The sequence below is a fragment of the Taudactylus pleione genome, unplaced genomic scaffold, assembly GCF_031769625.1.
Source record: "Taudactylus pleione unplaced genomic scaffold, aTauple2 ptg000270l, whole genome shotgun sequence".
NCBI classification, from domain to species: Eukaryota; Metazoa; Chordata; class Amphibia; order Anura; family Myobatrachidae; genus Taudactylus; species Taudactylus pleione.
Window position 1 is genome coordinate 141,317 of NW_028284672.1, and position 22,715 is coordinate 164,031.

Below are 22,715 nucleotides of genomic sequence, written 5' to 3' on the forward strand. Positions count from 1 at the left end.
CCCTTCTGTATGATCGTCCGTGGTGCAGGGGTCCAGAGTGCGCACTGTGGAGCCCACCAGCAGGCTGTCTGACACGTGTTTCGCCGGGGCTTTATCAAAGGAAGCTTCCACCAACCCTCAAAAGCACTACCAATCAAAAGCAAGAAGGCAAACACCAACTTCTGCGCCCTCCAAACCACACCAAGGGAATGGGAAATGTCAATGCAATAATACTGCTAACAAGGTCGAAGTCCTCAATAAGGAATGTTCATCCTAATGGGTGATATTCCAATTCTTTTTGTATATATTCTTGTCAAATGTTAAAGATAAAGACTGAGCGCCGAAAGGCGCCGGTGGTGGAAGGGCACAGGGTTACTTTTGGACTTGGAATACAGTAACCTGCGGTGGACTAGTCCGGACCTATGGTCCACTTCAGGTGATTGTTTTTGTTTACATATGCTCCTTGTTCATTGCTCACCCGGTTATTTCTTGTTTAGTATTTGAGTGATTAATAAAATTGTTGGACCATTCTTGTCTCGATAAGTCTTCATTTCACTTTATATTACCTCCCCCCGGCCCACTTGGGACACGAGGAAGAAGTATTGGGCAATATAAAGGAATAAGACTTCTACATCAGAAAGATACCTTTATGTACATACGAATTTGGGGTACGCCCATCTTTCTACATTATACCCCTTGTTCCACGATGGTGAGCATGTTTATTGGACAATTGTACACTGGTGACAAGACTCCCTAGTTAAAGATACCTTTATAGGAGGAAACTGTTACACCTTTACGTGAGTATGGTACGATCAATTCACATCCTTGGATTTAGGGGGAGAAAGTCACGCCCCATTGTAACACTATAAGGACCTTGTTACGACCTACTATACTATTTTTGTTTTTTCTTGTCTTCTTTCTTTTACAAATCGACAAGAATATATACCAGAAGAATTGGAATATCACCCATTTGGTTGAACATTCCTTATTGAGGACTTCGACCTTGGTAGCAGTATTATTGCATTGACATTTCCCATTCCCTTGGTGTGGTTTGGAGGGCGCAGAAGTTGGTGTTTGCCTTCTTGCTTTTGATTGGTAGTGCTTTTGGGGGTTGGTGATCCCCCCTTGGCATCCTCCATTTCTGCAGCCCTTTTTACGCAGTTGTCCCCTGTAACCCTCTTTTCATTTGACATTACAAAGACTTGTCATAAAAATGTTTATTGTAACAACTATCTACACCACGCAATCTGGATTAAAAACCAACTGTCAAGGCAGTGAGGGATTATGTGATCATAAGTAAATATGTTACACACTTTGGGGTCGATCTTATTAACCTCGATCTCGCCGGCGCAAGTCATCGCGGCAATGGCCGCACTTTACAGGAGCCTGGATTTGCGGTACGTGCAAAATTCAGTGAATTCGGGATCAGAGCGGGCCGTGAAGGGTATGAGGTGCCACTCCATTGCCTGCGTTTTAACCCTGTTGCAACAGCAACTCACACCCTTCGCGGCTAATTGAATTGACCCCTATAAGCACTACTGGGAAAAAGTCTATGCACAATAAAAAAGCTCTCTCAATGTTGCAGTCGATCATCTATTGTATCAAACAATTCCAAGACAATTCTGTACGTGATCAGTGAGGATCTATCTTCAATGTACCGATTATGTAATATCCAATCTCCCAAAAACAGCAGTCAGCACTCAAAGAAGATGGAAATTAAAACAGCAATAGTGTAAAAGATATAAATGAAGAATGTGGTATAAGGTTGGAACTGTACCGTGACTAGCATCTGGCTGGATGCTCAGAATACAGTTTTATTTGAGAGTTATCTGGAATCCTTCCCATTTCCCTTCAGGCAAACTGCCAGGGTGTCCACGGTGTCTTGTTTCCTTATTTCCACAAGAAGCAGGGAAGTCCAAATGTTGCCAATGCATTTCAAGTCCTTAGACTTTTCCTCAGAGCTGTATGGACTACCTGATACTGGTGAATCTGATTTATATGCTGGCAGTTGCTGAAAGCAATACTTGACACTCTTTTTTTTTTTTAATGCAAACTGTTTTTATTGAAAAAGGATTAAGCTTTTACTATATCCAAATGTATCAACCATTCAGAAATGTATTACAAATTACTTCAGAGAGCATATTTTACTCCTGCAAGGCTGCATAAGATCTGGCCCTCTGTCTCGCAATATTGCTGGAGAGGTTGTGGTTTGGTGGGAGACATCTTTCATGTCTTTTGGTCCTGTCCTCTACTTCGCCCCTTGTGGAATGCAGTATTTTTTATGATTAGTAAAATAGTTGGTGTAACTATTCAGGCGGAGCCTCTAGTTGCCTTATTCCACTTCTATCCTGGGGAATTATCACGTGGCGAGAGATATATTATGGGTCATGTGCTGATTGCTACAAAAGCTACAATTGCTCAGGGGTGGAAGACAGCCTCTATCCCCAACATCACAATCATAGAAAACAAGATCCATAAGCATTTTGTTTTTGAAACAACAGGTGAGAAATACTCCTCCTCCGTCAATTCCATCCATATGAAATGGTTTAAATGGGGAGAATACAGGGAAAAACAAGGCCATTCCACCATTTATATCGTTCCGGTTGTTCCCGGTGTTCTCTGTTCACCTCACGCAGATCCGGGGTAGCTCCATTAACTGAATATTTAGTATTTTGTCTATATGTGTTGTGAAGTGTTTTATAAAACATTTTTCTTGTCCTAAAAAGTTTAAGTATCAATTATATGTACAAGGACCAAGATCGATTGATTTATATTGTGATATGCTATATGTCTGGCTTCCCCCTTTTCCCTTCTTTTTCCTTCTGTATCCCCATTTCTTTGTATTAAACTTTCAATAAAAACTATTATGAAAAAAAAAAAAAGAAAAAGGATTAAGCAATTCCAAATGAAATACAGATAGATAAAGTGTATACACATATAAACAATTGCTTATTCCATTTTGAGTAATACATAAAATTATCAATATAGAAAGTAACTCCAAAAATACAGAATATATCATTCAATAACCCAAAAAATAAAAAAAATATATATAGAAATAAAAGAAGAAAAAAATAAACAAGAAGAAGGGAGGGGAGATAAGGGGAGGATAGTCAGAAGGGAAGAAGGGATTGAGCGGGAGACAAACAGGGGGATATAAGAGGGGACAATTTAACGTTGTCCAGTCTAGAATTAATATATATACTTGAGAGTGTTCCCAGACTTAAACCAATAGAATTTAAGACATGGCAGAAATGGATGTGGTAAGTACACCATAGAAATTATTGTATAATTGGAGTCTTTAAACATCAACCAAGGTAGCCAAATAGCAGTAAAGTCGGTAGGTCTACCTTTAGAGAAAGATACAAAGTTCTCCATATCCATATAATAATCTATAAAACAGGGATGACGGCTTTAGTCGCGTTATTTAGATGCTGTAATAGGGAATTCTTATATGAGGCCGTGGAAGAGGAGGTTATGTTCAAAAGCCAAAACCCAGGGTCTCTGGGGACCTCCCCTCCAAGAATTGATTTAGAACATTCAAACACATTCCTCCAAAATGGGACTAGGGAAGGACAATTCCACCATATATGTAGAAGGCTACCTGGAGCCGAATTACATCTCCAGCAATTCTTAGTAACCTGCGGGAACATTTTATTTAGAAGGACAGGGTATCTATACCAGCGTGATAGAACTTTGTAAAGCGTTTCAAAAGCAGCTACACAGGATGAACTAGCAAATGTATAGCATCTGACCCATTCGAAAGAGCCCTTTAGTCAACCAGTTCTTAAAGGAAAGTATGTGGAGTCCTGGGGAAAAGTCATGGTTGCCTAGAAAGGATGTGAGAGGGGAATTTAATGGACAAAATATGGGGGAGATGACAAAGTTTTTTCCAACAGCGCAAAGTGGATGTAATGGTAGGGTGTATAATGGTTGGGAGTCTGGGGAGCCAAGGGACAATTTCTGTACCCTGACCCAAACTGCTCTCCTCCATCATAATCCACTGCTTGGAATCTTTTGCTCTAGACCACTCCAGCACAAGGTTAAGCATGATAGCATGATAATAACTAGTAATGTGAGGAAGCTGCAAACCACCTTCACGTTTGCGGCGGTATAGTATAGCATGCTTAAAGCGTGGTGTGAACTGTTCCAAACAAACCTATGGATGAGACGCTCCACTTCCACAAGCCAAGATGGGGGGATATGAATTGGAAGGGTTTGCATAAGATATAGAATTTTGGGTAAGGAGTTCATTTTCACCACATTGGTTCTACCTATCCAGGATAGACGTGTGGTGCGCCATCTAGTATTATCATTACAAATAACTTGTAATAATGGCGTAAAATTATTTGAGAACAATTGGGAAAGATCTTTGGTCAGATAGACTCCCAAATATTTAAGTCTAGTATGGTGCCAGACAAAGGAGAAGGACTGTTTCAAACAGTTTACCAAGGATGGAGGTGCAGTCAGGTTCATAGCCACAGATTTAGATTGATTAATTTTAAAATTTGAAAGCATACCCAACTTCTGGAATTCTAGTAGAAGGTTCGGGAGAGAAGTAATTGGATTAGTAATCAATGCTAGAAGGTTGTCTGCGAAGAGGGCTAGTTTATGTTCCTGTCCGCCTATGTGTATGCCAGAGATGTTCTCATTAAGTCGAATGGCCCTCACCAGAGCCTCCATACAGAGGACAAATAAAAGAGGGGAGAGTGGACACCGCTGCCTCGTGCCATTTGATATGTTGAACGAGTCAGAGAGGAACCTGTTTACTCTTATTCTCGTCGATGGAGCATCGTATAGAGCCAAAATTCTATGCAAACAGGCCGACCCCAAGCCCAAGTGACACAGAAGGCCAGACATAAACTTCCAGTCAACCCTGTCAAAAGCCCTCTCTGCATCAGTCGATAATATAATAGACTGTGAGGAGGAAAGAGAGGCATGGTGTATTAAATTAATAACTTTAGTGGTATTATCTCTAGCCTCGCGGCCTAGGACAAATCCACATGGTCATCATGAATCAATTTGGACAGAAGGAGTTTCAACCAGTTGGCTAAGAGTTTAGCAAAAATCTTCAAGTCGATGTTGAGGAGTGAGATAGGCCTGTAACTAGGGCAAAGGTGGGGTCCTTACCTTCTTTAGGCAGGACAGTGATATGTGCCTCAAGCGATTGTTTAGAGAAACGGGTCCTATCTGAAATTGAGTTAAAAGCACGAGTTAGGATGGGAGTCAGTCTATCCTTAAAAGCCTTATAGTAGGCTGAAGAGAATCCATCTGGACCGGGGCTTTTACCAGCTGGGGAAGAGGAAATCGCCTGGTCAACTTCCTCAACAAGAAAAGGTGAATCAAGTGTATCAACCTCTTCTAGAGATAGCGTGGGATAATTAAGTGAATGGAGGTACGATGCTATTGCTTCTTGATGATCGAAAGTATCAGAGATATGGCCTGCATTTTTAAATTGTAAAGTTTAGTATAGTAGGAGCGAAAGGACTCAGCAATTTTTTTAGTCTCATTGTGGGTCTGACCATTTTCGTCTTTTATGGCTTGTAAGAATGTGACTGCACTATTTCCCCATTGATAGAAGCGATTGCGACATTTTCGGTATGACAACTTAATTTTATCCATGGAAAGTCTATGGAGGGCAACTCTAGCTTCCTCCAATTTAGAATAGTAATGAGGAGACAAAGAGGCTTTGTGTGATATTTCTAGGGATTTGATCTCAGCGAGAAGGGCTTGATGACACTTTTAATGTTTCTGAAGATATGATTTCGAGTTCAGGGCACCATGTGATATCTTTAAATTTGGTAACGGAATAAGATCACTTTGATTTAATGAAGAGACTAGAACTGGAATTCCAGTGTGAAAAAAACGGAGTGGAAATTCTAAAACAGAATTGGGGTCTGGAATTTAAATCAGAAGAAATTTCCTACGTTCCAATCTTTATTTTCTGGGATTTTTCGTTGTTTATATCCATGTTGTCTGTTCTTAGCTATGATTGAGGTATATTGTCTTTGAATCCCCACTTGCTATTCTTTTTATAAAAGAGTTATTGTTTGGGAGTCCTTGGCCCAGAGAGGTATATCAGGATTACACATGTGGAGCATAGTGTAAGGAACTTAGGGCCCGATTCAGACCCTTTCGCTAGGCTGCACTCTCTCGCAGCCGTCAGGGGGCGAATATGCAAATGCCACGATCGCATGGCCATGCTAAAGGACACCCTCTATGTCTTAGAGAGCGACAAATTGACATGGATGTGAATCCACCTCTAGCGCTCCTCTGAACCCAAATTCACATCAATCAATGTGGTAGATATATTAAAAATAATCACCATAAATGAGTCCACTTGATAATGGGGAAATACACAATAGGTCCAATAGGAACTTCTTATACACAGATGATTGATGACATCTATAGAAAAAAATCTCCGTTTAGAGAGCGACGGCAGAGTGATCGCACGTCGGTGTAATGACGCCCACTTTTCTTTCTTAGCACACGTCATCTCCAGGAAATGTATAATTTATCAGTAACATCGAGAGCCATCGGAGCTGCTCGCAGCCCTTGAGGTAGACCCTACCCCGCCGCAAGCACTGCGATCACTGCAGGCTGAAATACAACCAGGTGACGTGTACAGTGACGCTCCCATGCTAATTATGCACGCCCAAAGAATGCTGTTTTGACACTCAGACACGCCTGCATTCACACATCCACTCCCCCATTTTCCAGGACCTTTCCCTGTTACCACCTACAAATGGCACTGTCACTCAAAGTAGCGCTCAGTCTGTGTACTACGAGCACACGTTTGCCGATTGCAGTGACTGGCTCGTGCACTGCAACGCATATGCATGTGCAGACGGGTGATTATCGCCCATAGCGTGCGATCGCATCTTAGCAAACGGGTCTGAATCGCCCCCTCAGGCTTGTACACAGGTAGCAGAGTGTCAGAACTCTGGATTACAGTTTAGAAGCTCATGTATTTAGTGTCAGTAATTCAGGACTGCACACAAGTAATACAAGGACTTGCACATAGATAGCAAAGTGTCAGTAATTTGGGATTATATACTGATATTAGAGTATCAGGAGTATAAAATAGCAGAATGTCAGTATTGAACAAAGGTATAACAGAGTGCCAAGATTTCAGGGTAGCACACAGGTTGCAGAGTGCCAGGGAATCTGAACTGCACTAGGGTAGCAGAACATCATAAACCCTCAACAGAGTTTCAGGAACTCAGGGCTGCAAACTGGTAACAGGATGCAATAAACACAGAATTTCACACTGGGAACAGGACTCCAGGAACTGAGGTTCAGGATCAGAATACCAGTTACTTGGGATTTCAGTAACTCAAGATATCAGCCGCACGTGCATCAACAAAGTAGTGCCAAGCGTGCGCCTGTGTCATAAGTAAAGGGCCGGCTGGCTTGACCGTTAAAGGGTGCTGTAATCCCCAAAGTATACTCCAGTCCAAACCAAAAAAAAATATATTTTCTGTGTTTGTGAATTGTGTGCGCAGTATCCGCACGTACATCAACAAAGTAGTGCCAATCGTGCGCCTGTGTCATAAGTAAAGGGCCGGCTGGCTTGACCGTTAAAGGGTGCTGTAACCCCCAAAGTACACTCCAAACCAAAAAATATATATTTTCTGTGTTTGTGAATTGTGTGTGCAGTAGCCGCACGTGCATCAACAAAGTAGTGCCAAGCGTGCGCCTGTGTCATAAGTAAAGGGTCGGCTGGCTTGACCGTTAAAGGGTGCTGTAACCCCCAAAGTACACTCCAAACCAAATAAAAAAATATTTTCTGTGTTTGTGAATTTTGTGTACTGTGGCTGCACGTGCATCAACAAAGGAGCAGCGCCAAGCATGCGCCTGTGTCCCATAAGTAAAGAGCCGGCTGGCTCATTTCTTAAAGGGTGGTGTTACCCACAAAGTGCCCTACTCTCCAGCAAAAATAAAAAAATATTTTCTGTGTTTGTGTGCGCTTTAGCCGCACGTATATATCAATATAACATAAATGGAGGACCAAACTTTCTCTGAAAAAAATAAAATAGGGAAAGATCAAGAACCACTTCCTCCTAGTGCTGTTGCTGCTGCTGGGAGTTGTTCATCATCCCAGAGAGGAAGTAGGAACACCACTACTTTTACTAAACAATTGACCCTCCAACAGTCCCTAGCGATGAGGATGAAGTACGACAGCAGTCATCCTGAAGCAAAACGTATAACTGAGGCCATGACTGCTATGTTGGTGTTAGACGTGCATCCGGTATCCGCCATTAGTGCAGTGGGATTTAGACAATTGATGGAGGTAGTGTGTCCCCGGTTCCAAATCCTGTCTAGATTCCACCTGCATCCTCAAAGCAGCAGCGACAAGCGTGCGTCTGTATGTTAAACGGTGGTGTAACCCTCAAAGTGCGCTCCACAAACAATAAAACAATTCCTATTTTTTTTTCTGTCTTTGTGAAATGTGTGGGCTGTAGCCGCACCTGCATCCTTAAAGCAGCAGCGACAAGCGTGCGTCTGTCTGTTAAAGGGTGGTGTAACTCTCAAAGTGCGCTCCACAAACAATAAAAAAATTCCTATTTTTTTTTTTGTCTTTGTGAAATGTGTGGGCTGTAACCGCACCTGCATCCTTAAAGCAGCAGCGACAAGCATGCGTCTGTCTGTTAAAGGGTGGTGTAACCCTCAAAGTGCGCTCCACAAACAATAAAACAATTCCTATTTTTTTTTCTGTCTTTGTGAAATGTGTGGGCTGTAGCCACACCTGCATCCTTAAAGCAGCAGCGACAAGCGTGCGTCCATCTGTTAAAGGGTGGTGTAACCCTCAAAGTGCGCTCCACAAACAATAAAAAAATTCCTATTTTTTTTCTGTTTTTGTGAAATGTGTGGGCTGTAGCCGCACCTGCATCCTTAAAGCAGCAGTGACAAGCGTGCATCTGTCTGTTAAAGGGTGGTGTAACCCTCAAAGTGCGCTCCACAAACAATAAAAAAATTCCTATTTTTTTTTCTGTCTTTGTGAAATGTGTGGGCTGTAGCCGCACCTGCATCCTTAAAGCAGCAGCGACAAGCGTGCGTCTGTCTGTTAAAGGGTGGTGTAACCCTCAAAGTGCGCTCCACAAACAATAAAAAAATTCTTATTTTTTTTTCTGTCTTTGTGAAATGTGTGGGCTGTAGCCGCACCTGCATCCTTAAAGCAGCAGCGACAAGCATGCGTCTGTCTGTTAAAGGGTGGTGTAACCCTCAAAGTGCGCTCCATGAACAATAAAAAAATTCTTATTTTTTTTTCTGTCTTTGTGAAATGTGTGGGCTGTAGCCACACCTGCATCCTTAAAGCAGCAGCGACAAGCGTGTGTCTGTCTGTTAAAGGGTGGTGTAACCCTCAAAGTGCTCCAAAAAATAAAAAACTATTTTTTTTATGTGTTTGTGACTTGTGTGTGATGTAGCCGCACGTGCATCAACACAGTAGCAGCACCAAGCGTGCGCCTGTGTCATAAGTCAATGGCTGGTTTGGACATCTGGTCCGGACTGAAGGACGTGCCAACAATTTCTGACAAGTCTACTGTCACTGCATATGATACTGTCCTCAAAGCAGCAGTGACAAGCGTGCGTCTGTCTGTTAAAGGGTGGTGTAACCCTCAAAGTGTGCTCCACAAACAATAAAAATATTCTTCTTTTTTTTTCTGTCTTTGTGAATTGTGTGGGCTGTAGCCGCACTTGCATCCTCAAAGCAGCAGCGACAAGCGTGCATCTGTCTGTTAAAGGGTGGTGTAACCCTCAAAGTGCTCCAAAAAATAAAAAACTATTTTGTTTATGTGTTTGTGACTTGTGTGCGATGTAGCCGCACGTGCATCCTTAAAGCAGCAGCGACAAGCGTGCGTCTGTCTGTTAAAGGATTACATCGGTGACAGCATCCAAGTAGGCATGTCAGACAGTCCGTACCTGTACTGGCAGGAAATAGAAGCAATTTGGAGGTCCCTGTACAAACTTGCTCTATTTTATCTGAGTTGCCCCCCCTCCAGTGTGTACTCCGAAAGAGTGTTTAGTGCAGCCGGGAACCTTGTCAGCGAAAGGCGTAGGAGGTTGCTTCCACAAAATGTGGAGAAGATGATGTTCATAAAATGAATTATCAACTCTTCCAGGGAGACCAGCCTCCAGAACGTACAGAGGGACCTGTGGTTGTGGATTCCAGCAGGGACGAATTAATACTCTGTCAGGATGAGGATGTACACAACACTGAAGAGGGTGAGGAATCGGTGGATGAGGAGGATGAGGACGACATCTTGCCTCCGTAGAGCCAGTTTGTGCAGGGACAGATTAATTGCCAGCTTGTTTTGTGGGGGCCCAAACGAACCAATTATTTCAGCCACAGTTGTGTGGCAGACCCTGGCGCTGAAATGATTGGTTTGTTAAAGTGTGCATGTCCTGTTTATACAACATAAGGGTGGGTGGGAGGGCCCAAGGACAATTCCATCTTGCACCTCTTTTTTTTCTTTGCATTATGTACAGTTTGGGGCCTAGTTTTTCAAACTGCCATCCTGTCTGCCACTGCAGTATCACGCCTAGATGGGCCACGTGTTTGTGCCGCCCACTCGTGTCGCTTAGCATAGTCATCCAGCTACCTCGGTGCAACCTTTTGGACATAAAAACACTATTGTGAGGTGTGAGGTGTTCAGAATAGACTGGAAAAGAGTGGTAATTAAGGTTATTGAGGTTAATAATAGCATAGGAGCAGAAAAACCTACAGATTCTGTGATTTTAGCTGTTTTTATGCTTTTTTTCCAAAAAATACAGATCCAAAACACAAAACCCAGAACCCAAAACACGGAAGGGTGGTTTTGGCAAAACCAATCCAGATCCAAAACACGAAGAAAGATCCAGATCCAAAACACGAAAAGTGGCCGGTGCACACCCCTAGTGCATACACACAACGATTTTTTTTTTGAACGATTATCGATAACGATATCGTCTATCATTCAATCGTTGAAAAAATCGTTCCCTTTCTGAGTTAAAATGATGAACGATTATTGTTCTTGCGCCTTCACGTTTGTAGTTTGTATTTCAGTCAGACTGACCAACTGAACAATTTTCATTAAGGGAATATGCAAAAATTGTTTGTAGTTCAAAAAAATTGTTCATTACACTTTAAAAAATCTGACAGATAAGGAGCGTACACACTAGACGATATGCTCCCTGAGCGATATTGTCTAGTGTGTCCCCGGCAGGCTGTGCTCAAGGTCATTCATGACATTGAGCACACCCGCTGAACGATATCATTAACGATATTGTTCAGTGCCGGGCTCTCTCCCCCATTCCATAACATGCAGCAACCTGAAGACATCGTCAGGTTGGCTTGCATGTTAACCCGATGAACGATAATGACGAACGACCAACAGAAACGTGCGTCGTCGTTATCATTCATCGTTTTTGGGTTAAAAATGGATGATAAAGTGGACGACTGAACGATAACGATATAATTATCGTTCAGTCATCCACTTTAATCACCCAGTGTGTACGCACCAATAATCTGACAGAAAATCATTCAGAAAGTCGTTGGTAACAAAATTGTTGTGTGTGTATGCAGCTCTAAAGTGTGAGAGCACCAGCTCACAAATGATCTGACCTAATATTAAAGAGCAGGCAGCACATGCAGCGCTTTTGCTTCTGGGCGGAGAATGCAGCAGGAATTAATAACTGGAACAGCAGAAATCCAAGTTACAGGAGCACCTCTGGTTGGAGTATGATATTGCAAATACAATTGGCCTGATTCAGACCCGGTCGCAAGTGCTGAGTGCTCGCAACCGGGTCGAAGGTGGCCCACAGCGCATGTGCACGACAGAGCCGGCTCCATCGTGCGCATGTGCGAGACCCGGCTAGCGACGGGCACTCCATCGCTCCGGGTCTCACACCAAAGGGGGCGAGCTGTCGATGTTGAGTGACAGCTCGCCCCGTACGGTGGGCATGCCAGGGGGGGTGGCTGCCCAAATGGAGGCATTCCCATGAGAATGCCTGCCGTTTTGGGGCGGCCCCACTGACATCACAAGTGATGTCAGTGGAGAGCTTCCGGCTCTGTTAGAGCCAAAAGCTATCTGGGGCTTGCGATGGGCGAGACCCTACCACAAGGGTCTCGTCACAAGCCTGATGGTCGCGATGGTCTTGACCATCGTGACCATCATCCTGGCCGCTCGCAATAGCTGTGGGTGGCCACCCACAGTTATGCGAACGGCCAAGAGGCCACTCCAAAAAAAAAAAAAAAAAGCCTGGCCCTGATTCAGAGCGAGCGGCTCTGAATCAGGCCCAATGTTCACAGTCAACAGGATTCAGAGCTTCAGGTTTTGAGAATATCCCTGTAGATTAAGATTAAATTAGTATACCGTACTAATAAAAAAATGTATATTAAGAATCCAGAAAAATACATAATTATAGACACAAAACATTTAATACATTTAGAAATGACCCCTAATGCAATAGTATAATAGTATATAATAGTGTAATAGTATAATAAATCTAGTGTGGCCAAATGAAAGATGTGCTACAATTGTGAAATAGGGACCCTGTGCCAATAATTCCAATAGTATTGCGTTTTAACACATATAAAACCATTCTTGACTTCAAAGCCACAGAGTTGCTGGATGAATCTCTGTTAGGAGTGTCTTCAATGATGTTAATTATTCCAGATAAAGGCTCAGTGTCTAAATTCCTAATCCTTGTGTCAGGATTCTGCCTGGGATCGGCTGTTACTTACCACAGCGTCGGCTTCCCCTCACTAGTGTGAGCAGTGAGATGTCAGGTGCAGCTTTGGGTGACTTGCCAAGTATTCTCCCCGAGGTCCAGGTGACTTTCAGGCAATTCTCCATATCAGAGTTCCTGCAGCTGTGGTCATGAGCACAGCCATCTTGGCTGAATCACCTGATAGAGCCTTATCCAGCAGTAGCTGTGTCAGTTCTCAGCTGACTTACTCATCTAATGCAAAGCTACCTGGGGTTATAAACAGGACTCCATAGGCAAACACAGGGGGGGATTTCTGGTTGCCTGGAAACCCCTCTCACCAGCCAATACCATTACCACAATAGAAATAGTAATATAAAAGAAATGTACTATCGCTGCATGTTCTTCTCAGTATCACAAATGAAATAATTAGCACCACCTGTGTATCTTTTAACATGTATCAACCAATAATAAATAACTTGTGCACCAACTATGAGATTTGGAAATCATGCACTGTTAGGATGTGCTGCTATAGAGCCCAATATGTACATATATGTCCAGGGCAGTGCTCGGTTCATCTGCTGCTCCCCCAGACTCCCGGACTTGCTCTAATAGTCTGGAATGGTGTCCACATCTATAATAATAACATTCAGCTCAAGCAGGATGGCCCTACTGCCGCATCTAATGGTTTACTGTGATTGCTGGTCCTCTATATGCTGGAATTATGACTCACAATACACTTTGGGCTCTATTTACTACAATCCGCATATTGAATGCGGATTGTAGTGTGATATTACCGAGTGAATTCACATTGCGAATTCAGGCAATATCACAGGGATTTACTATAAATCCCTTGCAGGGACAGAGCTTGCGATAAAGCTCTGTCCCTGCGGATCCCATCCGCACTCTAGTCGCTGTATTTTCGGAAAAAATACCGCAACTAAGAGCCCGCGCATGCACTGACCCACCATCACTGCTACCCCCCACCGACGCTAAGCCCCGCCCCCCGCGATCGTGGACCCCCGTGACCCCCTCCCCTTCATTACACTTACCTGCATTCTCCTGGCCTCCAGTGATCTTCTCTGGGCTTCCCGGTCAGGTGATCTCCCATACTGCACTGGGACCCGATCACCTGATGACCGGGCCCCAGTGCACTGTGGGAGACCAGCTGACAGGAGAGCAGCCATCACCGGAGGTCCGATCATCGGTCCCTGGATTCATGTAAGTAAAAAAAAAATGTTTAATTTTTTTTTTCTTTTTTTTACAGCAATCAGCTTGCGGTCTGCTTAGACCACATAGCTGATTACTGGTACCGGCTCCTGGCTCTGCTCTCCCCGTTAGAGCAGAGTGGGAGCCCGGTAACTGGGGGAGACCCTGGATAACGCCACCTCCAGGTGGCGTTATTATCACAGGGCTTCCCCCGGTATTTTTTTACAATTTGTTTTTAGTAACTGTGGTCGGATCACATTTCCCATTACAATTATGGGAAATGCGATCTGCTTTACTAAAAATAAGTGATACTGGGGGTTGGAGTAGAATTTTACTAATTCTACTCCAATTGCCCTGTAATAAGTACAGGTGAAACTAAAATAATGTGAAAAGGGTGTGAAAACACCCTTTTTCACTTTATTTTAGTAAAAATAATGTTAATAAATAGAGCCCTTTGTATGATGCATATTAAAGCTGGATAAGTGCTAATTATGCCCTCTTCATGGACTGGCCACACTTACTCTAAAATCAAGCATATGGAAAACCCCTTTTAGAAATCCTGTGTTTGCCACTGGACTCCAGGTGAACAGGAAATTGCCTGATCAACTTCATTATTTCCAGATGGTTGCTGTTTGCTTTGTTCCAGGGTTCACATGCAATCTTCCAGAGACTCTTCCCATCTGTATTTCCTGTGTATCCTCAGCACATCTCCTATGTATTGAGTCCTAGTGATTATTTTCAAGTGCCTTTACCTGTGTATTACTAACAAGTACCTTAACCTGGTACAGCAGAGCTACAGAACACCTTTTGCCTGTTTGGGCTATTTCAAGTACCTTTACCTGTGTGTTATTAACAAGTACCATATCCCGGTACAGCAGAGCTACAGAACACCTTTTGCCTGTTTGTGGTATTTCAAGTGCCTTTACCTGTGTGTTATTAACAAGTACCATATCCCGGTACAGCAGAGCAGCAGAACATCTTTTGCCTGTGTGTGCTATTTCAAGTACCTTTACCTGTGTGTTCTTAACAAGGGCCATACCTTGGTACAGCAGAGCAGCAGAACACCTCTTGCCTGTGTGTGCTATTTCAAGTGCCTTTGCCTGTGTAATATTTACAAGTGCCATATCCTTGTCTTTATTTGTGTACAACTCCAAGTGCCACCTTTTGGTGCAGCAGTGCACCAGAATACCTTTGCCTGTGTACTTGGTACGCACAGTAGTGCACATGTACAGATCCTTTTTCTCCAGTGTTAGCTACAGAGCATACTCCTCAGTGGATTTCCTTTCTCTGGTCTCTCACAGCACTGCTTCAGGAAACATTTCTATTGTGCTTACTCTGCACTAGTGGTACAGAGATTATATTTCCAGTGGGCCAAAGCGATGTGTCTTTTTTCATTCCCACTCACATTGGATCCCTGACCGGGGACTGTGACCTGCTTGCTGGGTGCAGCTGAAACCCAAATCCTGCTTGGATTGGTCACTGGTGAACACCTCCCAGCAGGTTAGACTCCGCACCCTAGGTCAGGTCTCGCCAACATCCGATGCTTGTGGACGAGGAGACTGAACATACAGGCCCTTCACTCCTGAATCCTTCCTTGACCCGGGATCACAACTTCCAGCCCCTCAGTAGGGGATTTCAGGACACTAAACATGACACATGGTAGTCTGTGGCTTTATTGTAAATGTTCATTCCGTAGCACCTAATTAGTAAGCTTTGGGAGAGATCTTGCTGTTGGGTGCATGGTACCAGTAGAGTATATAATCAAATTCATTGCACTGTTGAGATCAGCAGGGGGTACATTCATCATGCACCATAACCCACTGCTCCATGCTTAATGTCTCCATCTGTCACTTCTGTCTGCCCCACTGTTACAAGTCCAGTCAGGACTTGTCTCCTGCCAGTATTCCTCCTGCTCCTGACCATGCTTCTAGGATGCCGGTTGCTAGAAGACCCAGACGTCAGAGGATTTCACATGTTTCCTCCTAGTGTTGCCTGATTGGCACCTGATCCTATTTGAACTTCCTGGACTGTTGCCGCCCTGTCGGCTATAGAGTTTTCATGTGGAACTTCTGGTTATGCAAGCTGCTCTCTGTGCATCCAGACTTCCAGCTATATTTTCTACAAGCTGTGTGCATTCTGCTCACCGGCTTTTAAGTGACCCAAGTACCCTGGGTCCAAGCAATGCTGTCTACAGAGAACTACAGGCCATATAGCTATCCAGCTTCTATAACATGGTATAAGCATCGCTGTTTACAGAGCCTCCAGGTCATACAGCTATCCTGCTTCTATACCATGGTTCAAGCATCGCTGTCTACTAAGCCCTCCAGGCCATACAGCTATCCTGCTTCTATACCACGGTTCAAGCATCGCTGTCTACTAATCCCTCCAGGCCATACAGCTATCCTGCTTCTATACCACGGTTCAAGCATCACTGTCTACAGAGCCCTGCAGGCTATACAGCTATCCTGCTTCTATACCACGGTTCCAGCATAGCTGTCTACAGAGCCCTCCAGGCCATACAGCTATTCTGCTTCTATACCACGGTTCAAGCATCGCTGTCTACAGAGCCTCCAGGTCATTCAGCTATCCTGCTTTTGTACCACGGTTCAAGCATCGCTGTCTACTAAGCCCTCCAGGCCATTCAGCTATCCTGCTTCTATACCACGGTTCAAGCATCGCTGTCTACAGAGCCCTGCAGGCTATACAGTTATCCTGCTTCTATACCATGGTTCAAACATCACTGTCTACAGAGCCTCCAGGCCATACAGCTATCCTGCTTCTATACCACGGTTCAAGCATCGCTGTCTACTGAGCCCTCTAGGCCATACAGCTATCCTGCTTCTAAACCACGTTTCTAGCTAAGCTGTCTACTAGGCCCTCTAGGCCATACAGCAATCCTGCTTCAACACCACGTTTCAACCACCACTGTCTACTAGTCCCTCCTGGCCATACAGTAAACCTGCTTCTATACCAGGTTTCAAGCATTGCTGTCTGCTAGGCCCTCTAGGCCATCCACCAATCCTGCTTCTTCACCACGTTTCAAGCATTGCTGTCTACTAGGCCTCCTGGCCATTTAACAACTTTAGTTTGGACTGTAAACCTACAGTATATTCTATTGACTGTCCTATGGTTTCAGCTCCTTATTGCACCATTTACATGTTGTGTTTTCACTGGTCCATCATATCATTTATTTAGTAAACTGCCATGATTTAACTATACTTCTTGTGTTTGTTCTTTGATGTGCCACGTATCTCCAACACCTCCATCTCGGTCCTAGCAATTGCTAGAGAATCGTAACATTATAGCCGACCAAATCTTTGAACTATGATGGAACATACGCAGAACCCAGCACAAATTTTGGCAGCTCAAATTCAGACTCTTACTCAAAAAGTTAATGAACGCTCACTTAAAGTTGAAGATGTCCGTACCTCCTCATTACAAGCTGCTCTTAAGGAGCCCAAAATGAACTTGCCTGATCGTTTCGCTGGGGACAGAAACTTGTTTGTAAATTTCCGTGAAAGTTGTAAACTTTATTTCCGCATGCGTCCAGTCTCTTCTGGTTCTGAGACGCAAAGAGTTGGACTTATTTCCCTGCTTCAGGGTGATCCGCAAACATGGGCATTTGGACTGCCTTCCTCGCATGTTGCCCTTTAGCCTGTGGATGCCTTTTTCCTCCAGCTGGGGGAAAGACCCAGATAGGGTATCACTTGCAGAATCCAAGCTTTGCTCTCTTAAACAGGGACAAAACGCTGCTGAGGATTATTGTTCTGAATTTCGTAGATGGGCAGTGGAATCAGGCTGGAATGATTCGGCTTTGCGTAACAAATTTCGGATTGGCCTTTCTGAGGTAATAAAGGACATTCTTGTGCAACATTCCCTGGCAAAGACTCTGGATGACTTCATGCAGACAGTTATACGTATTGACCGTCATTTATGTGAGAGACGGAGAGAGCAGCAGTTGCCTACTAGGTCTCCCCGATCTTCTTTGTTGCCTCCTTCACTGGATCGCGAGGAGCCTATGCAAATTGGAGCTTCTCGTTTGTCTCCGGGAGAAAGGCGTAGAAGACGTTCACAAGGTCTCTGTTTGTACTGTGGAGACAAGGCTCATTCCATAAAAGATTGTCCTTTGATATTCGTTAAAAGACAGGGTCTAAGTGTACAGAAGGGATTACACTTAGATTTAACCTCAATTTCCTCCAAGAATTCAGTACTTGTTCCTGTGTCCATTCATTCAGCTAATAAAGAGTTCAAGACACAGGCTTTTTTGGATAGTGGAGCAGCAGCTAATTTTACGGACTATGCGTTCTTTCAGAAGTTAAAGATTCCTGCAGTTCCATTAGAGCAAGAGGTTTCCATTTGTGGCCTGGATGGAGGCTTAATCCCTAAAGGAACTCTTAAGGTTAAAACACCTTTTATTCGGCTTTCCATGGGTGTTTCACATATAGAACTCATTTCATTTTTTCTTAATGCATAGTCCTTTGGTTCCAATTGTTTTGGGCCTTCTGTGGTTAAGATTACACAATCCTTCCATTGACTGGTCATCTGGGGAGATTATTAAGTGGAGTCCTGAATGTCAGTCCTCATGCCTTTCACTCCCTGTACGGATGCTACAATGTCCTGAAGTTTCATCCGCTTGTAGCATTCCTCCTCAATATTTGGATTTTGCTGATGTGTTTTCTAAACAAAAAGCTAATGCATTGCCTCCACATCGACCATACGATTGCGCAATCAATCTTGTTCCTGGTTCTAAAGATGTTAAAGCTGACACTCTCTCCAGAAGTTTCTTCTCTGACCAACAAGTCTCCATTTCTGAAGAACCCATCATTCCTAAAGATTTAATTCATTTTGCCTTAACCCGGACTCTAGCTGAGACACTCCAGAGATGCCAATCTGAAGCTCCATCGAATGTTCTTGCTCATCTTCTTTTTGTTTCTGAGAGACTTAGGAAAACTGTCCTTTTGGATTTTCGTTCTAAAAAGGCCTTTGGTCATCCAGGCATTACTAAGACTATGGACATTCTCTCCCGTTCTGTCTGGTGGCCATCCTTAGCCAAAGATGTCCGTGAGTTTGTGTTAGCATGTGAAGTTTGTGCCCGTAATAAGACTCCTTGGACAGCTCCTCCTGGTCTTCTTCTTCTGTTGTCTACACCTAAGAGTATTGCTGACAGGCATCGAAGACCATGTTTATTGAAAAAGGGAGATTTGGTCTGGCTTTCTACTAAAAATATCAAGCTGCGCCAACCTACTCATAAATTGGGACCTAGATGCATCGGGCCTTCTCGCATCATTGCTCAAGTGAATCCCATCGCTTTCAAGTTGCAACTACCCAAATCTTTATGTATTAACAACACTTTTCATTGCTCTCTCCTCAAACTGTTTTTTTCTTCCACGAGATTTGGAAGTAAGCCTAGTGCCAAACCTGATACAGTGACTGTCCATGGTCAACAGGAATTTGCTGTCGAAAGAATTCTTGACTCCAAGTTCTCCAGAGGTAAATGACAGTATTTGGTTCTTTGGAGGGGTTACGGCCCAGAGGAACGTTTCTGGGTTTCGGAAGATGCACTCCATGCTTCCAGACTGAAAAGACTTTTCTTTCAGAAGTTTCCTGATAAACCTGGATCTGGGGGTTCTTCAACCCCGCGTCAAGGGGGGGGGGATACTGTTACAAGTCCAGTCCAGGACTTGTCTCCTGCCAGTATTCATCCTGCTCCTGACCATGCTTCTAGGTTGCCGGTTGCTAGGAGACCCAGACATCAGAGGATTTCACATGTTTCCTCCTAGTGTTGCCTGATTGGCACCTGATCCTATTTGAACTTCCTGGACTGTCGCCGCCCTGTCGGCTATAGAGTTTTCATGTGGAACTTTTGGTTATGCAAGCTGCTCTCTGTGCATCCAGACTTCCAGCTATATTTTCTACATACTGCGTGTATTCTGCTCAACGGCTTTTAAGTGACCCAAGTATCCTGGGTCCAAGCAATGCTGTCTACAGAGGCATCCAGGTCATACAGCTATCCTGCTTCTATACCATGGTTCAAGCATCGCTGTTTACAGAGCCTCCAGGTCATACAGCTATCCTGCTTCTATACCATGGTTCAAGCATCGCTGTCTACTAAGCCCTCCAGGCCATACAGCTATCCTGCTTCTATACCATGGTTCAAGCATCATTGTCTACAGAACCCTGCAGGCTATACAGCTTTCCTGCTTCTATACCACGGTTCAAGCATCGCTGTCTACAGAGCCCTCCAGGCCATACAGCTATCCTGCTTCTATACCACAGTTCAGGCATCGCTGTCTACTAAGCCCTCCAGGCCATACAGCTATCCTGCTTCTATACCATGGTTCAAGCATCACTGTCTACAGAACCCTGCAGGCTATACAGCTATCCTGCTTCTATACCATGGTTCAAGCATCGCTGTCTACAGGGCCTCTAGGCCATACAGCTATCCTGCTTCTATACCAAGGTTCAGGCATCGCTGTCTACTGAGCCCTCTAGGCCATACAGCTATCCTGCTTCTAAACCACGTTTCTAGCTACGCTGTCTACTAGGCCCTCTAGGCCATACAGCAATCCTGCTTCTACACTATGTTTCAAGCATCGCTGTCTGCTAGGCCCTCCAGGCCATCCAGCAATCCTGCTTCTTCACCACTTTTCAAGCATTGCTGTCTACTAGGCCTCCTGGCCATTTAACAACTTTAGTTTGGACTGTAAACCTACAGTATATTCTATTGACTGTCCCATGGTTTCAGCTCCTTATTGCACCATTGACATGTTGTGTTTTCACTGGTCCATCATATCATTTATTTATTAAACTGTCATGATTTAACTATACTTCTTGTGTTTGTTCTTTGATGTGCCACGTATCTCCAACACCTCCATCTCGATCCTAGCAATTGCTAGAGGATCGTAACACCCTCCCTTTAGAATGTAAGCTCTCACTAGCAGCGCCCTCACATCTCATGTGCTTTTTCTTCCCTTATGCCATCATCTACTCATTATTGCCTATAAATGGCACCTAAATATTGTGTTCTGCCTCGCTGTTGCCTAATTGAGTATTAAGACCGCTGATGCAGCAATGTTTATAACATGTCCTGCATTGTTCTGTATGGCAAGTCACTTTTTTCTTGTGTTGTTCACTCTGTTTTTATGTAATTTGTAAGGCATTGCTGACCCCTTGTGGCACCATATATATAAAGGATAATAATAATAATCAGTCCGGAGCACAGTGCTATAGTGTCACTTCAAAAAAGTTTCCAGCGCATTAATAGGTAGCCCACAATCTAACGCGTTTCTCTGCACTGTGTGTAGTTTTCATCAGAGGTTTCGCTAGGCAGTGTAGAGAAATGAGTTAGTATATGGTATTCACATATTTTAGCTTGATTACCGGCAATCATGTATAATTATAACAAAGGAGTGGTTATATAAAATCTTAACTGCTTGTAAGATCCAGGAAAAACAGCAGCAAGCTTTCCTAACTTGTCTGTTACTACTCTCATCTCCTGTTCTAAGGGGTGTTTCAATTAGTTGCACAACAGCTCAAACTTAAAGGATCTGTGGCACTTATGGTAGCCCTGAGATTGCAGATTTTTGTTCACAACCCCATACATCTGTGTACAAAAATCTGTGATTTTATGGCGTTATAAGGCACATTGATGTGACATTGCTGTTTCCACACCGTTACATTTGCATATGTTGGGGCTCACAGCTAATTGAATAGACTCCTAAGAATGTTGAGTTATACAAGTTTGTATTTTCTTGAATGCCACCAAAAACAGGACAGGAAACCAGAAACTAGTTTTAGAACAGATCCAGTAATGCAGATTTTGTATCTATTTCTGCTTGATGAGACTCTAAAAACAATTATTACATAATCTGCTTTCTTCCTTCACCTCCATGTCCTAACTAAATGACAGCAGCACATGCATACAAGTAACATTAAATATTGGAAATATTCACCAGCATTCTGCCATTACCAAAGTAAGTATGGTCTTTGCCACAAGGTCAAGGCAGAATTTTACATGTAAAGTGTACTTTTACCACCTGACAAATATTTCTTTCCAAAAACTCCTCAGAAATTGAATTTTTTTTTCTAATAATTAGGTAAATAAATTATATTTAGCAGCATATTTAATAATATTTTAGCAAAGAAACATGCCTAAAGGGTGTCTAGCAGATTCCTGTATCATTATCCTAAAAACCTCTTTAGCATTTTCCAATCTCACCCCTGTAAATCCCCCTGTAGCAATAGCAGAAGTAACTTCCAGTTTAATACATTTCAGAGAGACTTCCTGTATGCTCCTTCAGAGCATTAAGAACCAGGTTGAGGTCCCATGGGGCCCAAAGGACCTGACAGATGTGAATTTTCTTCTTGCCTGGAAAAAACAAACTATAAATTCTTCTGAGGCCAATTTAATATCTAATAAACACTCAGCACCTTTACCTAGAGTATGGATAAGACAACACCTTATCTGAGTCCATTTGGTAACACATCAAGGATGTGTGGAATAGCTGCTTTAACTGGATTTATTTTGGATAGACAACTTGGAATTAATATTTTCCAAACTCTGTAGTATACTATTAAAGAATCCTTGCAAGCGTGTTGATTATGGGCTTTGTTAGTTTCCTGCATTTTCCATGCCACAGACGTTGGGCAAGACGATATGTGAAAGGGTGGTACACCTCCAGAATGATTTGCTGCGGTGACAGAAGTTGATTCTGGTGCTTAATATTGACATAGAACTCTCCAAAAATATATTTACCCATATGAAAAATTCCATAAGCCCCGGACCTTAAAAATCGGGCAAAATTTTTTTTTTTCCAAAAAGCCCCAAATTCTGCTTAAAA